Below are 18,929 nucleotides of genomic sequence, written 5' to 3'. Positions count from 1 at the left end.
ATTTGTGTTCTCTCGCAAAACTATTGCGTTCCACTAAGAAACTGTGCATTCCCTCGCAAAAAAAGCACTGAAATAGGCTAAAGTTTTTCCTCCCACCTGATATTATGCCAACACAATATTTTTGCAAGTGAGTGCAAAGTATCGCAGGGAAAACTCAGCAACTTTGTGTTCTCCCACAAAACATTTGCCTTTTCTCGCAATAGAGAAAATTAGTGTTCCCTTGCAAAGCATTTTTGTACCACTAAGAAACTTTGCGTATTAACTGAAATATAGTTTTTCCATAATGTACAACTCAAATGTTTGCAAGTGAATGCAAAGATTCTACATTTACATATTCATACAAAAAAATCATCAGTTGTATACCTTTCTGTTAGTCTGACAAGCCAGACCCACATCAAGATGTTTGGTCTGGAAACTCACCATTGGCAGGGCTCAATCCAAGGGGCGGGATAAACTGTTGTCTTTCAAACTCCCTCTGCACACGATAGGATAGCGCTACAACCAACCAGAGCAACGAAGGTGAAGCGGAGCTTGTTGATTTATCTTTCGCCGTATCCGGTCGGCAAAACTATGAACACATCTTCCCTTCTTAAGAATGACTTCAGAGCCGTTCTTTGTTCTCTTCTCAAAGAAAAGTTTAACTTCAAGTCTTCCAGAGTCGCGGCCAAAGCCTTTTCGAAAGACCGCCGTTCGCCAGCTTCTTTGTTTACAAGTAGCACGCGGAACCGTCACAACTCTGCCATTATGTAAAGCCCGCCCACCGACTCTATACACGATGCGATTGGCCTGACCAGAGTTTGGTTTTTCCAGCTCACAATCCAATGTAGAGATGCTAGACTACCCTGGCTGCAAATTAGGTTTGCACAGGCTTAATTGTTGCCAAGAAATCTTTTATCTGCTTCTTTTTGGTATGTGTTCTTTCAGAAGATACGTAATAGCACCCCCTACCTTATAACAGTAAAAAAACATGGAAAGCCAGAAAAACATGTCAATGGCGGGAAGCGTGCCGCCATTTACCTGCACTTTTTAGGTGAAACGTCCACCGGAGGCGCTAAGTGGTAATATTTTTTTCTCCATTCCCAGACTGATCTCATGAAATGGCGTATATATGACACGCCAATTCGTATGTAATTTTGGCGTGCTATCAAGACGCATAATCGCTTTTAAGCGTGTTTATCAACACCGTTTAATTTTATCCCCCTACACTGCCCCTACCAATTCCAATGAGCCTGGGTTGGAAAGTCTTGTCAATGGTGTGGAAATAGTTAATACTGACATTACAAATCCACATTGGCGTGGACAGGCCTGCCGGTGCCAAGGGCCTGTCAATAAATCTCCACTGCCCTATTGATGCAGTGAGCCAGCATGTGGACTACTGGGGTGGAAGTGGATGACTGTGGTACAGTCAGCGGTCTAGATGCTGGATGTCAATGCAGGACTGTGTTTCCTCTGGCTGGGCAGCAGGTTACTGTGGGCTGAGAAAGAGAGCGGTCAAGGACAGAGGAACTCAGAGGCCCAGAGAGAGAGAGAGAGAGAGAGAGAGAGAGAGAGAGAGAGAGAGAGAGAGAGAGAGAGAGAGAGAGAGAGAGAGAGAGAGAGAGAGAGAGAGAGAGAGAGAGAGAGAGAGAGAGAGAGAGAGAGAGAGAGAGTGAGAGTGAGAGAGAGTGAGAGAGAGAGAGAGAGAGAGAGAGAGAGAGAGAGAGAGAGAGAGAGAGAGAGAGAGAGAGAGAGAGAGAGAGAGTGTCCCGAAGTGGTTTAGAAAGGCGGGGGTTTGAGGTCAGCGAAGGGTGATTAATGGTAGTAATGTGTTCTGTTGTCCTCTGCTTAAGCTCACCTGCCCCTTGCCCTTGACCTGAGCCATCCTACCCCCAGCTGGCTGAGCAAAGGCACTGTGACAATGACTCTCATAGAGTGCTGCCACTCACAGCTCTGGGCCTCTGGGGAGATGAACTTTGACCTTCTCTACTCTCTGACATAACATCAATGTATTTCATATCAATTATAAATGGTATAATGTATTATATATTTATGCATTTGGCAACTTCAGGTATCAATGTGTCCTTCCATCTTTTATTGTAATTTTTTATATTTAATAAATTATTTCATTATATTATATTATATTATATTATATTATATTATATTATATTATATGAATTAAATTATATTATCTATTTTATTTAAATTATATTGGATTTTTTTATATTTATATTTAAAGGGATAGTTCACCTAAAAATGTTTATGTGATGCCTATCTGCTTACCCTTAGGGCATCCAAGATGTAGGTGTGTTTGTTTCTTAGAACATAAATGAAGAATTTTAACTCCAACCGTTGCTCGTATAATGGATGTCAATGGGGATCCTTGTGATGATCTGTACCAAGTTTAGTTGGAATACCATAGTGTTGCGGAGATACAGCTTTAAAGGGATAGTTCACTCAAAAATTAAAATTTGATTGGACCATTGATTGGACCATTGACATGCATTATACAAACAACGGTTGGAGCTAAAAATCTTAATTTGTGTTCTACTGAAGAAACAAACACACCTACATTATCATTATTTTATCTGTTTTTATATAAATAAAACCCTCCATCCATCCCTAAAAATACCAGTTGAAGTGTGGTTGAATGACACAGGAACTATGTGTTGTAAGAAAATAAAAATGATCTAGGCGTACATTTCAAGTGCTATACAAGGTTCCTTTGCGTGTAAATATGTCGCATACATTTAATGCCCTTGGGGGACAAAAATCGTTATTGATTTTTTTCCTCCAGGAATTTAAATTGTGAACAGATTCTGCCTTTTGCGTAGCGAGAATGATCCAATATCTGGAATCAGCTCCAGGAAATAAACTACATACAATCAGAACACCCATAATTAAAAGTATTACTCACGTTGAAGCATGCAATGAAGTATCAACAGACCAGCTCTCTACAGCAAACCATTCTGGCTGCTGTGCAGGCCAAGTCGGAAGTCTTCCAGGGGTCTTGTTCGTGTGTGTGTTTGTGTGTTCCCACAGATGAGTGTGAATCCATTTCTTTGTGTGTGTGGATTTGTGGGTTTGATTATCAGTGCCAGAGAGTCTAAGAATGTGTATATATGTGTTATCAGGCAGGCATTTGTTTCAGCTGGCCGCGGGGCTGTACCATCTGCGAATGCCAACGGCTTTGCTGTGTTCCACCAACCTCGACTTGATTCTTGGCTGACCCCAGATAACTGGGGTTCACTTTTATGAATCTGACATGAGCAGGCATTTAAATGCAGGGGCGCAGGAACAAGAGCATGCACAAGAAGCTGTGAGGTAACACTCCTGACCTTCTCAAACATGTCCAGTCTTGCTTTCCTGGAGAGGGGTGACCTCAAATCTTGTCATGTGCTTCGCCAAAAAACCGCAAGCTTCCTCTACCATTTGCATTTTTTTTATGGCCTAGAGGCCTTTTTGAATTAAGTCCAATGGGTCTCTGTCTATCACTTGCTTTTCCACACTTCCATATTTACCTAAAAGTAAAACTTTGAGTCATCAAAGACTGTCTGGGAAAAGAACATATGATGATGTGAAACATCTAGATCATTTCTAAGTTGGGATGTAATTATTGACACTGATTCAGGAATTGGAAAGGATGAAAAAGGATGTATTGCAAAAATATCTCCTACAATTATCTTAGGCCTACTTTACGTACACTACCAATCAAAGGTTTGTGTATATGAAATTAATACTTGTATGCATTTTATTGATCAAAAGTATACTTCTACATTTCTATTTCAAATAATTCAAATAAACTGTAATGTTCTATTCATCAAAGAATCCTGAACAAAATGTTCAGTGTCATGGTTTCCATACAAATATAAAACATTGATAACAGTAAGAAATCTTTTTAGAATGATTTCTGAAGGATCACGTGACACTGAAGACTGGAGTCCTAATGATGCTGAAAATTCAGCTTTGATCACAAGAATAAATTACATTTCAAAATATATTCAAAAAGAAAACAATTAATATTTAAAATTGTAATAATATTTCACAATATTACTGTTTTTACTGTAATTTGAATCAAATAAATGCAACATGCCCCTTACGAAAGGAAAATACATATACTGATCCATATAAATATATTATAATATATTGTAAATACATGGAATAATATATTGATGGTATTATACCATATATTATATATTCATGTAATATACTGAAAAATATACAAATGATTGCCGCTTTCAATATATTGCAATATATTGGACAATATAAATATTAAATCACATATGTGGATAAATTGCCTGACATATTACATGATATTTTCCAATATACTGCAATATATGTTTCATAATGAGCATGAGAAACTTTTTCTGAAAAAAATAAAAAATATTACTGACTCGTATCTCCAGAAACAAAACCACAATTTGAAGTGATACAGTGCTGAATATGTTCCAAAGGATTAGTTTCCCCAATTTTTCCCATCAGGTGTGTATTAACAGTAATTAGGAACTATATTTATAGAAGAGCAAAGTTTCCACGGCTTTCCAATCTGTAGACATTTGCTTGCAATTATGATGAGAAAGACTGGCCTCATTATTTCTTCCAGAATACATAATTTCTCATTTGCAGGCGAGAGTTAAGATTTTTTCTTACTATCCAGTATGCCAAACACATATGAGTGAGCGGTGGAAATTATGATTCATTTTCCATATCGATTTGACAGTCTATATACACTAGATCTCCCATCTAGTATGCACATGGACCGATGTGGCGGAAAGAGCCTGCATGCTTTCTCCAGGAATTAAGAAAAAAATTGTCCATGGACACTTGATAGCTGATGGTGGTTGCAGATGAGAATCCTACACCATATGTGTTGTTGGGTGACGTGATGTGGCTTATGACACCGGGCATGTTGGCTGTAATCAGTTAATACTCAATGGCATTCCATTCTCCAGTGGTCACTGCAGAGAAGCCCACCAGCCCACCTCCTGCCTCAGCACTGTCAAGCAGATGTTCTTTACTTACGGCCCGTCTGCCCGCCGTGTGTGTGTTTTATGTTTTATGGCAGAGCTGGTGAGGTTCTCTCATGTGCTATTTGTGTTTTTGTAGACCAGTCTGAAATGGGGCAGAGACAGTGTTAAAGAGGTGCTAAATAGCGGAAGAGAACAGAAAGATGGATGTTCTGGAGAATCATGGCCATCGGACATAGGTTTGGGTGTAAAAGTTATTGGTTTGGTCTAAACTGATAAAAGATTTACTGCATACTGCATACATGCGAACCACAACTGTAGTCAGCTTTTTTTAGGGGAGAATTTTTGACAAAATGTCACTTTGTGGTACACAGTACAAAAATAATACAATTGATACACAGATCAGGCATAATATGGCCACTGACGGGTTCATGTGTAAGAAGCACAAAAACTGTAGCCTAGAAATCTAGATGCACTCTAGCGGCAGCAAATTTAATCTGCCCGCAAGTGTCGTCTAGCAACTCTCAATACCCTTCTGAGCTGTATTCCCCTAACTCTTGCCGGACCAATCACATCGTGTATAGAGTCGGTGGGCGGGGCCATAATGACAACGGCCGAGCTGTGTTTGTGGCTTTTAGTAAACACAGAAACTGACGAATGGCGGTCTTTCAAATCAGCTCTGACCGTGACTCTGGAAGACTTGGAGTTAAGCTTTTCTCTGAGAAAAGAACAAAGAACGGCACTGAAGTCATTCTTATAAAGGGAAGATGTTTTCACAACCGCTGGTGAAGATCCCACCGTCGGCCATCAGAGGTCGCGCTCACCAGAGTACTAACTCACTCACGGACTTCATTTCCCATAATCCCACATGCCGGGACTGATTACCATCCACCTGTTCCTCATCAGCTGGCCTATATATTCTCTGAGCACACACACACACACTGCAAAGTCTTGTTCTGCCCCGGCGACATTTCTGAGCGTTTACCCATTGTTTTTTCTGATCTGCCTGTTTACGAACCTGCCTGTTTATCGACTCTGATTCTTGCTGCCTGCCATTTTGACCTGTGTTTGCCTGGACTCTGGTTATTCGAATGTTTGCTGCCTGCCCTGACCCTTGCCTGGTATGATTAAGATTTACGCCTTGCCTGTGATACTACTGTTAATTCTTGGCTACCGACCTCTGCCTGTTATTACTGTGAGTTTGTGTGTTTCCAATAAACTGCACATGGATCCCAATCCACCTGAGTCCTCATTACAGATGTGTTCTGAGTTTTGCCGACCGGATACGGCGACTGTTTAATCTATCAAGGAGCTCTGCTTCACCTTCGTTGCTCTGGTTGGTGTAGCGCTATCCTATCACGTGCAGAGGGAGTTTGAAAGACAACCGTTTATCCCGCCCCTCGGATTGAGCCCTGTCTATGGTGAGTTTCCAGACCTAACATCTTGATGTGGGTCTGGCTTGTCAGGCTACAAAAACTGGGCAAGCGAAAGAATTTGAGCGAATTTGACAAGGGCCAAATTGTGATGGCTAGACGACTGGGTCAGAGCATCTCCAAAACTTCAGCTCTTGTGGGGCATTCCCGGTCTGCAGTGGTCAGTATCTATCTATCAATCAAAAATGGTCCAAAGATGGAACAGTGGTAAACCGGTGACCGGGTCCAAGGCTTATCGATGCACGTGGGTAATGAAGGCTGGCCCCTTTGGTCTGAGCTACTGCAATAGCTCAAATTTCTTAAGGAGTTAATGCTGATTCTGATAGAAAGGTGTCCGAATACAGTGCATCGCAGTTTGTTGTATATGGGGCTGCATAGCAGCAGACCAGTCAGGGGTCCCATGCTGACCCCTGTCCACCGCTCAAAGCGCCAACAGTGGGCACGAGAGCATCAGAACTGGATCACAGAACAATGGAAGAAGGCCTGGTCCATATATCTTTTTTTGAAAATCCCACAGGTAAGAGAGAACTACATAAAAACTCATCTATCAAAAAACCTACGCATGCCTATGAGGTCACTGCAGCCACAGAATTTAATACACATAAAACACTTCTGTGTCAGAGTTACTGTCATACTTCCAGTTCACATCTTAGAATGTGTTTCTTTCTTGCAGTTTGATGTAGAAACATGAAAAAGTTCCATTACTTATGATTTAGAAATGCAATTTGTAGGCAATGTCAATCCATGCTAAATCATTTCAGCACATGCAATGGGCGTATTGTGGTCTGGCTTTTGCACACTGATGTATTTTTAGCTCAACTTCGTGTGGTTGGCGGACCGAGACGGGCCTAGCCATCGTCCTGATAAAAAGACATGAAATATGAAGTATCTCTAATGCAAAACATGCAATAAGCAGCCCACATGCTCTATTTCTGCATGGTCTTCGATTTTAAGAATTGCTTGTATTGATGCCTTGATGATGTATTCATGAGTGGCCTGCATGAAATGATATGCAGGGTTCATTCAAAGGGCCTCAGAGTGTTTATTAACCCACATCTGGGCTTGTCATCAAGGCAGCATCAGAATAACAAGGTTAGCGAAAGGGAAACATACATCTATGATCAATTAAGTAAAAATATTTAGTTAATTTCATTTATTTGTATAGTGCTTTTCACAATACATATATACATACATACTTTGTATTTATTTATTCATTTGTGCAATGTTTATCTTTCCAAACACATTCCAGTGGACAAACATATTTTGAAAATATGGGCTATGAGCTTGTATATGTTTTTTAATTTGCATCAGATTAAATATGCCATTGATCTTGATACTGTAGGTCAATAGTGTAATGAAATCAGCAGATTTCAGGTTCTCCTCATAACCAGCATTACTTGATTCATTACCGTGACTGATCTCCAAATGTCTGGCTTGCCGTGCAGTAGCCCGTTCGGGCCTCTAGTCGTGCATCTGTTGTTTTTCTCCTTTATTCATTCGTGTTATGAACTGCCTGGAGTCACATGAAAGCAGAACAGAACCCGGGGTCCTCGAGATTTGGATTCCGTTCAAGACCAGTAAGTATTTTCAAAAGAGAAGTCAAGAGGAAATGACTTCGTTGTTGAGAGAATAAAGGAAACTGTCTACCCAGGGCATGTGTTGTTAATCCAGCCCGCTCAGGCCTCGAGTAGAAGTGACTTATTCATGTAAACCGCACCACTGAAGGGCTATTGATAGGAAAATCCCATAATTAAAGCTGCAGCATGGTGGTTGCTGTAAAGTGCTAAATGTATAATTACTGCTGGTTGACAGTCTTTACTACTTTTAGCAGTTCTAAATATTTTTTTTTTTAAATGCATGCAAAGGTTGATATTAATTTCAAGGCTGCATTTATTTGATCCAAAATGCAGTAAAACAGGAATATTGTGAAATATTGCAACTTAAAATAAGTGTCCTTTTTAAATATATTTTAAAATGGAATTTATATCTGTGATGCAAAGCTGAATTTTCAACATTATTCATCCAGTCTCAGTCTTCAGTGTCACATGATTCATTAAAAATCCTTCTGATGATTTAAAAAAAAAAAGTTTCTTAAACATTATAAATGTTAAAAAAATAGTTGAAGGGAGGGGATCTTATGCTTTCAAAGCTAGCTTGCTATTGCTAGCTACTCTGAAACGGCCTACACTACCTTTAAGTGTTATTTTGGGTGTTGGGTATTCTGGCCTTCATTCAGTGTAGGTCTATGGTATTTGATCATCTGCAAAAATAAACTTTTCTGGACAAGAAACAGCATAGAGCTCCACAACAGGCCGCATGATTTGAGGTTTCATTCATGTTCGTTGCATAAACAGTTTGGGAAGAGTTAGCAGTCAAAGTTCAGTCCTTAGAGTTAATGATCTTAACCAAAGGGGTCTAATTTGGAACACCATCCAAAAATTCTTGTTGGGAAATACAAGTATTACGTTTCAGTCATGTAGCCACTTAGTTAGAAAATAAAGCGAAATATAATAACATGCTGGAAAGTGTCCCTTTGATCAAGTAAATATGAATTGGGACTTTCATCCCCTATTGTATCAATAAAAGCACATAACTTGTGACCTAAGCATGCCATTGACGTTGTATAACCATAAATATGTCTATGCTGATCAAATTTATGCATGACTCACCATTCTGGATTCTCAGAACAGAGGTCCTATTAAGGTCCTTATGAATTCATCGGGGACCAAATCTCCGTTTTCTAGTAGGAGCAGTCGTGAAGTTTGGACGGGTAAAGGTCTTATTACCTCAGAGACCCTGGAGCAGGATGGATTTGAGCTTTGACAGATAACACTTCCCACAGGCTAGGTGTGGGCCTCAGACTGTTAAGAAGAACTCAGGAGCCTGGACAACAAAACCTATCACATTTGGATCCAGCAGTGGCGAACCCCTGCCAATTTTTATCCGTCTTCTCAGGCAGAAGAGGGGGAACGACCCCGGGCCTGCTCCGTCCATCTAGCATCATGACCTCAACACCATCTCCCCCAGAGGGACTGATCCCGGATGTCTGCGTTTAGAAAGGCCTTTTGGTGATGCACAGAAAGTGTAACGCCTCTCGCAATTCAAAACACTTGCGCTACATCTGACATTGCGCCAGTTACACTTTTTTTGCAAGTTGAATACGGAATGCAGTGCACCAGAAGATATTTTACTTCATAATGAAGAATGTGTTTTTTTTGTTTTTTTTACATGACTCCTAGTGTATTTGTCTGAAAGAAGTATGTCAGATCCAACTATGATGGCTTGAGACGGTCAGTGAATTATGGAATAATTTTCATTTTTGGATGAACTATTCCGTTAACCTTTGCTAATGTTCATGTTTGTTCACAGTGCATTAATAATATTAGACAACTTTTGAACACAAAAATGTATTATATATTGCATTCATTTTGGCAATTGTATTTCTTTGTTTAATTTTTTTATATATTGCATTTTAATGATATATTTCGTGTGGTATTTTTGCACCCACCCACATCCACACCCACACAAACACACACCCCTAAAGGATTATTTGGAACACCATACTAATACTGTGTTTGACCCCCTTTCACCTTCAGAACTGTCTTAATTCTACGTGGCATTGATTCAACAAGGTGCTGAAAGCATTCTTTAGAAATGTTGGCCCATATTGATAGGATAGCATCTTGCAGTTGATGGAGATTTGTGGGATGCACATACAGGGCACGAAGCTCCTGTTCCACCACATCCCAGAGATGCTCTATTGGGTTGAGATCTGGTGACTCTGGGGGCCATTTTAGTACAGTGAACTCATTGTCATGTTCAAGAAACTGATTTGAAATGACTCAATCTTTGTGACATGGTGCATTATCCTGCTGGAAGTAGTCATCAGAGGATGGGTACATGGTGGTCATAAAGGGATGGACATGGTCAGAAACAATGCTCAGGTAGGCCGTAGCATTTAAATGATGCCCAATTGGTACTAAGGGGCCTATTTGTCAATACAACATCCCCCACACCATTACACCACCACCACCAGCCTGCACAGTGGTAACATGGCATGATGGATCCATGTTCTCATTCTGTTTACGGCAAATTCTCACTCTACCATTTGAATGTCTCAACAGAAATCGAGACTCATCAGACCAGGCAACATTTTTCCAGTCTTCAACTGTCCAATTTTGGTGAGCTTCTGAAAATGTTTTAGCCTCTTTTTCCTATTTGTAGTGGAGATGAGTGGTACCCGTTGGGGTCTTCTGCTGTAGCCCATCCACCTTAAGGTTGTGTGTGTTGTGGCTTCACAAATGCTTTGCTGCATACCTCGGTTGTAACGAGTGGTTATTTCAGTCAAAGTTGCTCTTCTATCAGCTTAAAATCAGTCGGCCCATTCACTTCTGACCTCTAGCATCAACAAGGCATTTTCGCACAAAGGACTGCCGCATACTGGATGTTTTTCCCTTTTCACACCATTCTTTATAAACCCTAGAAATGGTTTTGTGTGAAATACTCAGACCGGCCTGTCTGGCACAAACAACCATGCCACGCTCAGATTTGCTTAAATCACCTTTCTTTTCTATTCTGACATTCAGTTTGGAGTTCAGGAGATTGTCTTGACCAGGACCAAACCCCTAAATGCATTGAAGCAACTGCCATGTGATTGGTTAATTATATAATTGCATTAATGAGAAATTGAACAGGTGTTTCTAATAATCCTTTAGGTGAGTGTATATATACAGTATACTGTATTTACAGCTCTGAAAAAAAGAGACCACTTAACATTGAGAAATATATAAAATTGAGAAATATATATTATTCTGTTAAAATATGAATTGTGCCACAAGTCAGGCATATGACTATAAAGAATAAAGCTTAAAATCTTATTGCAAAGTGTCATAAGCAGACAGTTTGTACTGTACATAGGCTTCTTCTTCATCACCATGCTGATTGTGGGTTGTTAGACCGCTGGCTTCCTGTGATCATAAGGCTCACAGCCATTATGGAAATTCCATGGAGCTCTTTTGAGTGGTATCTGAGGGCTCACAGTGGGACCTGATGTAACAGTTATCTCGGGAAACATGTTTCTATCTCACAATCACAATGCCTGGGTTTATTTCAACATGGAGGTCCACAATCTACAATGTGATCAGATTTCCTTGCAAGCACACTGGTGACTCTGTGGTCACTGTCTATTGTTTCACTTGGAATGGAAAACATCGTCATCAAAGTTGGCAGCTGCTGGTTGTACGCAATCGCTCTGATATATGAGGTGTAGAGTGTGTAGTCTTTCAGTTGCTTTTAAATCCGTATTTGGATAAATTCGAACATCATAGCGATCAGCGTCAGAGATTGAGGCCGGCACACCAGCACTGACTGGGAATTTGCTGTGGGGGTTCCAGAAACAAATATATTTTAGAAGCAAATTTGGCAAACTGTTAAAACTAAAAATAAACTTAATTTAAGATATATTCTCTGTCTTAATAGTCTTAATATAATATGTAATTATCTTTTCCCAAGACAATATAAATGTCCAAAATACGTGCAAATGTTTATAAATGTGTTGAGGTTATTTATAATAAACAAGACTAATTAAATATTAAACACCATCACATTTGTTTAATGAGGTTAACACATTTTCTTAATTTGACATTACAAATCACAACAGAACAGAATGAAACAATTATAAAGACTGATCGGTAATTATTGCAACAACAAACCAGTAAGTGATCGAAAACGTAATTTTATACCATAACATTAATAGCGTTTCGCTTACATTTCATACTTGTTTATCTTTGATGATTAAAATCAGCCATACAAAGAGTGCTAATGATTTGTATTAGTTCCATCTGGAGTTCATTCATCAATAAACGTGTCATTAAAAAAGTTCCCAGGTATGTTTCGGCATCATATACTGATTAATGAGAGGCCGGCTATGGGATTGTATGAAAACCCTTGAAAAGTTTAAAAGGGTTTGTATTTGAAATGGTGTGGGGATTCAAAAATACAAAAAAAGTACAAATACAAATGAGATCAACCTAAATGGGTCCTTTTATAATTTTCATATTATAACGTTTTTAACTTTCTTAAGTGTGTGATGTTGCTGTTTGTGCATGAAAAAGTTCTGAAAAAAGTTACAAATCACTTAACAGTTACAATGGGAATTATTTTCAATATCAGTAAGCACTGTTTCTGACCTCCCTGAAATGCCTTGATTGTAATTTTGAGTTTCCCTTCGAAATGGAACTTAGATGCTGTGTCATGACGTTGACGCAATAGGATGTCTGAAACACATGCCCATGTGATTGACCAAACATATGGACATGGTGATGAAGTGTAGCTTGTCATCGAGAACAAATATAAGTTACTCTGTTCAGGCCAACCTGAGTATGGTCTCAGATCTGGTGTCTCTCCTGGAAGGAGCTTCTGTGGAGCTTTGGAAGGACTTTCTGTATCAAGCAAAGAGGTAATTTTTTTTCACCCCAGGCCAGAGACTTGGGAAACTTTGGGTACTTTACGACTCAGTACAGTATAGTACGATTCAGGACAATAAACCCTGATCTGGCTTGCATTTCCACTGCCAATAGTACACTTACACACTAAAAAACGTTGGGTTATTTTTTGTACCCAACCGTTGGGTTACACATATTGGGTCAATATGTTGGGTTATTTTGCAAAATGTTGGGTTATTTTAACATCGTTAAAGTAATAACCCGGCCGTTGGGTTAAATACGGTTTCCCCAGTGACGGTTCAAATTTTAACCGTCCAGTTACTGCCAACAGAAGACGCTGCTGCAGCCTGGTTATGAAATGAAAGGTAAGACATGCCATTTTTTTATGAATACAACTCTTATAACATTATGTATTGTGTACTGAAACGTTGAATATAGTCGAAAACTGAATTTTATTAAAAAAAATCCCTTTAATGCTCTGGAAAAATGAGATAGATTGGAAATAAACCATAGCTATCCCAGTTAGCTCGCTAGCAGTAATAAAGTAAAAACATTATTCTAGTGTACCTATTTAGAAACTTAATACGGTGATACAGAAAGTAAGTAACTAATGCCTAGTCTGAAATCACTATCTAAAGCCGCGCGGAGCATTATCAGCTCGGCCCGTGCAGCGCGAGCTCAGACCCGGTCACACGACACCACAGCAGCGCTGTGAGATCCAGGGAGAAGCGTTTGAATTCGCCGAATATCCAACAGTATAACTTACTACTCTAAATATCTGTTGTGAGATGAATGAGTGCAGATATTCACAACCGCATTGACGCAGAAAACTGAAATATTGTGCTAACAATTTTAACGTTAGTTCACAACAGTTAGAATGTTTTCCAACCCACAAATTACCTAGTTTTACCGTAGTAAGTTAACACAAACGGCAACTATGATAATTTGGCAGAAATGTGGTAGGCCCATATTCATAATGAATGTTGTCATATGAATATATATTATGCATGTTACTATTAAACGTATTACAGGAGTAGCTAAATCATACAACCATAGTACGTTTTCTTATGAAGCTATGACAGTTTTTGCCTTTATTTTAAATATGTTGTACTAAATGTGTTATATACCTGTGTTTTAGACCAATGGATTCATTTGTGAAGCAAAGACTAGAACAGTTGAACCTCTGCCATTTAATTAAAGGTGAGTACGATATTGAAACAAGTTGTACACAATTATTTTTTAAAGACTAGTTTACTTTTCTGGTTATTTTTCCCCCCTGCTTCGTTCTAATGCAGAGGAAGGATTGGATCTCAGTGGTTCTCGACTCTAGTCCTGGAGTATCACCAATAGTACACAAGTTCGACGTCTTCCTTATCTGACGCACATTTCCGGGTTTGGAGTCTCTACTAACAAGCTGGTAAGTTGAATAACATTAGATAGGCCAATGTGCAGTGCAGGGTCTACTACAGAACCAGGTTATTTGGGAAACAACCAGTTTATTATTATTGTTTCAGCTGTCTTTTCTCATTTTCATACAGTATGTTTTAATTTCAATAAGTTGTTTTGGTTGTGTCTAAGTGCATATGAAATCAGGTCCACACATTTGGTATAGGTGAAAACTGTTTTTTTCTCTTTTTCTTTAAACTTGTCTTTCAAAGATGATCATGGAGAAATTGCCTTTAAAACCCATCCTGCCATCATCGCCATACCTCACAAATGGACAACATGGTGTGTCCAACATATGCTGAAATGAAGAGAAGCTTAATTACATTCACCAATCAGCCTGTAAGTAAAAGCAACACTATCAAATTAGCTTTGATAAAGTGCACTGCTCATATGCATCCATTTATTATTTGCTTTAGTGATTTTGCTTGTTAATAGATTATCCAATAGTTTACCCAAAAAATATCCCATTATGTACTCACCCTCAAGTCATCCTAGGTGTATATGACATTCTTCTTTCAGACGAACACAATCAGTTATTAATAAATGTCCTGACTAATCCAAGCATTATAATGGTCAAAATTTGAAGCCCAAAAAAAGTGCATCGATCCATTATGAAAGTAATCCATAAGGCTCCATGAGGTTAATAAGGGCCTTCTGAGGTGAATCGATGGGTTTTTGTAGAAAAATATCCATATTTAAAACTTTATAGACTAAAATAACAAATTTTCGACAGACAGCCTTCCTTATTCAACTTACAAAGAAACTGTAACGCCTCTCGCAAATCAAAACGGTTACACTACGTCCAACTTAATCGTCTCGACATTTACGTTTTTTTACGCTACGTCCGACGTTATTCTCACAGCAGTTACGCTTTTTTCAGAAGTTGAATACTTAATGCGGTCCATTGGAAGCTAGATATTTTACTTTATAACGTGTTAAATATGGATATTTTTCTTACACAATCCCATCAATTCACTTCAATGGGTTCTTATTAATCTCCGGAGCCGTGTGAAGCACTTTTATAATGGATGGATGCATTTTTGGGCTTCAAATTATGGGCTTCCATTATAAAGCTTTGAAGAGCCAGGATATTTATTAATATAACTCAGATTGTATTTGTCTGAAAGAAGAATGTCATACACACCTAGGCTGGCTTGAGGGTGAGTAAATCATGGAATCATTTTCATTTTTGGGTAAACTATCTCATGAATTACCCTCGTGTCGTTGTAAGACTTTCGTTGTTCTTTGAAACACAAATGTTAAAGAAATCTGCAAGGTTTCTGTCCCTCCATTGACGACCTACGCAACTACCACTTTAAGACCCAGGACAGACAGCTTTAAAGTAATCCATGGGATTCAAGTGGTCTAACCTCAGTTTTATGAAGCGACACGAGTGCTTTTTGCAACAACAACACAAAAAAAAAACATAACACAACAACATTTGCTCTCTTTTCAACACAACACGCATGCGTCTAGGGGCTCTCGTGAACGTGTTGAGATTAATGTTTTGTAAATTAAGTGGTAAATTATGGTTAAGGGATAGAATATACGCTTGTCACTTCATAAAACTGAGGTTGAATTACTGGAGTCACATGGATTACTTTAATGTCTTTACTGCCTTTCTAGGCCTTTCTGTGTTCCGAAGATGAACCAAAGTCTTACGGGTTTGAAACAGCATGAGGATTAGTATGTTGATTGGTGAAAAATGAACAGCAGATGTAATGACTAATTAGTGACAATTTCTTTAATTCAGTACAACACTGCTTCATTGCAACTTTGACGTAATTTAACACTGCTGATGTTGTCACAGTGCAAGCAAACTGAACTTTTTTTTATTCTTTTAAGGTTGGAACTAACATGGTGCATTAGCTGAACAGTGAGACAAGCCAGGATCCACATGACGATGCTTGGGGACAAAGAGACCTCGCTGATTTTTTTCATTTTCACTGTGGAGGCAGTTGAACAGAAGACCTTATTTCAAGCACTGGCTGTATGTTTCAGATTTTTTATTTATTTATGACATGAACTATCCAAAGACCTCTGCCCCATTTGGGAGATTTTGTAGCATGCAAACTTGAATATATATTTTGCTGCCTCATTAAAAACTTTGATTATCATAATTTGTATTTGTTTTGCTACATATGTTTACAACACATCAAGGCATACAGTGTACAATGTAGATTTTTTTAATAAAGTTGTTTATTTCTGGAAGACTTTAATATTATGAATTTGTGTATTCTGTCCATATTTGTATAGGTTTTTAATTTAATATTTGTTGTGTTCATTTTTAATTTTTGTTTTGTATATACACCTTTTATGTATGTTTACCTTATGTACATTTTTGTGTATTATGTGTGCTGTGTATTTTGAATTTACTATTTACACATTTATGTATATTTACAATAAATATTTACTCCCCAATATTTAGTTTGACATTTACAATATATATTTTAAAGCACATTTATTGTTTTATACAAATAAAAAATCTGTATTTGAAAACAATGGGTATTTTATTTATTAAAATAATGGCATGAATAAAAATAAAAATTTAACTCAACTGTTGGGTTACTTTTAACCCAACTGTTTTTTAACCCAATGCATTGGGTTAAAATAACCCAACGTTGGGTAGGTGCTATATCAACCCACAGTTGGGTTACGTGTTGGGTTATTTTTAACCCAACATTTTTAAGTGAGTATGATAGGAGTGGATTGACATTCTCACGCAAAAAAGAAAGTGACACGGTAAACAACAATGGAGGAGATACAGTAGATCTTGTTCTTGCCTCTCGGCATGTGGCTGTTATCACAAGCCCTTGCCAAGGATGCAAGTCAAAACAGCTGAAAAAGCATGCACAAGTGACGATTCTCTGTCAGCCAATCAGCTTTCTGCAGTGAGTCTAGCACCACCCTTTATTACCTGAATACTGTGCTATGTACTCCAATGGAAGGGTGCCAAAAAAGTGGTACGGTACGGTTCAGAGTTAGGGTACCATTCACAACTTCTGACTATGGAAACAGCAAAAATTGCATACCCTACTGAACTGTACCACTCGGTGGAAACGAGCCATTACATATAATTAAAAAGCATGCCACATATGCATCACCTTTACTATGTCCAAGGGGAGGACTCTGAGCTCAGAATTTAGCTCAAACCTTGAGCACCACCTCCAGACAGATTTGAGTTTCAGAGTTCCCCCAACAAGAAAATTGTATGCCATAGAATGGTAGCTCTTTGTGTGTCATGGTGTGAACACTGCTGCTTGAACCCAGTCCACTGCCAAACTGGTAAAAGCTTGAGCTCCTATGAGAGAGTCAGCCTCTGTGAAGCATCTGATTCTGCATTGGTTACAGATGCAATCACTGTCCTACGAGGTGAATGAAATAGCTTTGCCTCTAAGAGTCAGAGCCCACTCCACTATGAGTATGGCATCTTCCGTGGCTCTGTTAAAGGGGTACTCCAGCGCTGGGAAGATGAATCTGTATTTAAAAGGGGTCATCAATGTTGTAGAAATGTGAAATTATTTTTGAATTTGGTGCCTTCTAGACTGAGAAAAGACAGAAAATGTATTTTTGTCTCATGGGGATGAAAGACTACAATTCCCAGAACATGCTGCCCTGTGAGGCCATTCCCAAAGCTACCAACTGGATTACTGTGACTGAGTTGGAGAAGACACTACAATTGAAAACTGAACGTGTTTGTTCAATATAATAAGTGAGTCACCGCGTGAGTATCACAGCACTGAGCACTAACTGCAGGAGTGATGAGAGCTGAGGTAATCGAGACTACACTCGCGGCATCAGGAACGTGCACAGGGGGGTTGCTCAGGTTGCCCGGGCAACTGCCCATATGCCCTTCTCGACTCACGTTGCCCTTCCGAGGTGGAAAAAAATAAATAAAAAAATCGTACAATGGATGCAGAATTTCACGTAGGCCTAGATAAAAAAAAAAAAATCGCAAAGCCTCGGTCACTTCCATATTCGGGTACCCGTCCGAAAGTGAAAGTCAAGCAATTGCTTGGGGCACCGAGCTGGCCTGGGGCCTCAAGACAGCGACAGGTTAAGAATAAAATGCAACGACAAACTGCTTGAGCGCCCCTTTGATAGTCAATGCAGTAAAGTGCATTGACACTGTTATCGGAATCCCCCTCAAGGGGGCCCTCTCAGTCGTCGCTGACAACAGCCACCCAACCACGCAATCTCTGCTGCCGGCAAATACAAAACCTCTTCGGCGATCATGAAGCGGAATTATGCTTTAGAAAGCCAGTAAAGAAAAAAGACAAAAAACAAGATAGTGGTAAGTGATAAATTACACTATATAAAATAGCTTTATTTGTACAAAAATGGTGTAATTTTGCAGCAGGTAGGCTAGCAAAAATATGTTTATGTTAGCTAACTTAACGTTACTTGCCTGGCAAATGCTGCTTGTAACGAACAGTTAGTGCAACTTTTTTGGATGGAATATGGTTACTGTAATATGTTTTTTTTTAACAGGATAAGGAAGAAGCAGATCTGTTCCAGAATAACTGTTTATCGTATTTAATGACATAAAATTGCTATAGCTTTGTAATAGGTTTTGATGAAAGTGGCATAGCATGCTATACTAACTATTTTTATGCTATGCATAAATAACCTGTAATAGTTAATATAGCATTAACTATTATTAT

At 38.9% G+C, this 18,929-nt stretch overlaps 1 long non-coding RNA gene across 1 annotated transcript; it reads left to right on the top strand.

Moving 5' to 3' along the window:
- The first annotated feature begins 13,735 nt into the window (after positions 1-13,735).
- LOC137075653 (uncharacterized) lies at positions 13,736-16,960 on the top strand. Its single transcript, XR_010905075.1, has 4 exons — positions 13,736-14,019; positions 14,115-14,236; positions 14,478-14,604; positions 16,111-16,960. It is a non-coding gene; the product is annotated as an uncharacterized lncRNA (long non-coding RNA).
- Positions 16,961-18,929: the final 1,969 nt, after the last annotated feature.

The sequence above is a fragment of the Pseudorasbora parva genome, chromosome 5 (assembly GCF_024679245.1).
Source record: "Pseudorasbora parva isolate DD20220531a chromosome 5, ASM2467924v1, whole genome shotgun sequence".
In the NCBI taxonomy this organism is placed as follows: Eukaryota; Metazoa; Chordata; class Actinopteri; order Cypriniformes; family Gobionidae; genus Pseudorasbora; species Pseudorasbora parva.
The sequence above is the reverse complement of the archived record's forward strand: the minus strand, read 5'-3'. Positions and strand labels throughout refer to the sequence as shown.